This window comes from Aedes albopictus, chromosome 2, assembly GCF_035046485.1.
Source record: "Aedes albopictus strain Foshan chromosome 2, AalbF5, whole genome shotgun sequence".
Taxonomy (NCBI): domain Eukaryota; kingdom Metazoa; phylum Arthropoda; class Insecta; order Diptera; family Culicidae; genus Aedes; species Aedes albopictus.
The window spans coordinates 415,292,410-415,294,246 of NC_085137.1; positions in this window are offsets into that span (position 1 = coordinate 415,292,410).

Consider the following 1,837-nt stretch of genomic DNA (forward strand, 5'->3'; position numbering starts at 1 on the left):
TAGAAATATGGCTGCAACTCTGCAATATATACATTAAAATTGCTCAAATTTTGCCTGATAATATCTCAAGATGTGTTTATTTCACCTGCAAAATTTCAATTGAATCGGTGAAGTACCTTTTGTTGTAGCAATGAAACAGTAGAACGCGAGCAATTGAATTTTGTACAGCCCCTGGTTTAGCTTGTCAGCGCTGTAACTTTTGAATTTGACAAAAGAAATGGCTGAAATTTTGAACACAAACCTCTCAATATACATCCCTTGCATAGGCAAAATTTCAAAAAAATCTATGCACTATCACCAATTTTATAGCCGAAACATGTATTGGGGCTAACCGTGATTTTAGCCCCTCAGACAACAACTAGTGAGCACCTTTTATTGTTTCGATTGTATTGTTGAAAGTACTACACCAATAATCACCAAATTTTGCAGGAATAATATACACATAATCAACTACCTTCTGTGAAAATTTCATGAAAATTGGCAGAGACATTCAAAAGTTATGAATGGGCAAACATCGCACATAAAAAACATGAAACATTTTCACTAACACTATCCTCTATCAACACCAGTGTCTTTCAATCCAATCGATAAAAATTGATGAAATTTTGCAAGAAAGTGTCTCTATAAGTATCATAACTGCTCACGAAATTTCATAATTATCCTCACAGAACTTTGAATTGTAGCGGAAAAGAACCATCTAGTATGCGAATGAAAATTGGTGATGATTGTACAAAATCTTAAAAACCACGTCTGTTTGTTCCTCATCCACTGTTAAAAGTAATGCATCGATTTTAATGGAATTTTGCACAAATAATAAACATACATCAAAGAGTTCTCAGTTAATTTTTGATCAATTTTTATTGATTCAGTACAGAGTTACTGCCATACTTCTGTGTCCCGATTATTGCGGATACAGGCTTTAAAATACCCGTCATCTTTTCTGAGAAAAGACCGTCCCCGTCCAACCCCTGACCATTTCCTTTGGGGCAACCAGAGGCCCCAACACTAGTCTTCTGGGGAAATTCAAAAAATGGGTCGATTATTGTGAAGAGGGGGGGGGGGGAGCATTCTATCTCCCTTGTAGCATAATAAATAAATAAATAAAATAAAATAAATAATTTTGTTTTTAAATTATTATCAACAAAATTGAAAGTTCAAAATTTGTTATTGAAATATTTTTATATGCAGTATTATTAAGTTGTTATTGAAACCAACCCCGAGCAGAGGAGAATGGCAAATTGATAACAACAGAATCACATAGCCTGTTTTTATATCATAATTTGTTATTGTTAACTTATCAAAATATACTTTTTTAATAACATGTTTTGTTGGGCAATCTTATTTTGTTAGGTTCCAAAAGATGGCATTTCAATAGTATACTTTGTTGTATAACAAGTTTAGTTCTTATTCTATCATAGAGAATGTACAACCCGAGCAGAAGGGAATAGCAACAGCATAATAAAATATGTTATTTTGACAAAATAACTGAGTAACGTAAAGAGTTATTTTCATGTTATTTACATAACATATCATGTTATAAACTTGTCTGTCATAAGCGACAAAAAAACAAAAATCATAACAAAAAATGTTCCTGGAAGACCAGTTAAATAACACGTTTTGTTTGTTTCAATAACAACTTAATAATAGCGAATTTATAAAATATTTCAATAACAAATTTTGAAATGAATAAGTTATTCATAACAATCAAAAAACAAAATAAGTTATAATGTAATATTAAAATCAAAGTGGCCTCGATGCAGTGAAAGTGACTTCTTTTTTGACATTTTTGTCCGAAATGTATAATTCATCCTGAATCCAGCTGATCCAAAACATAAAA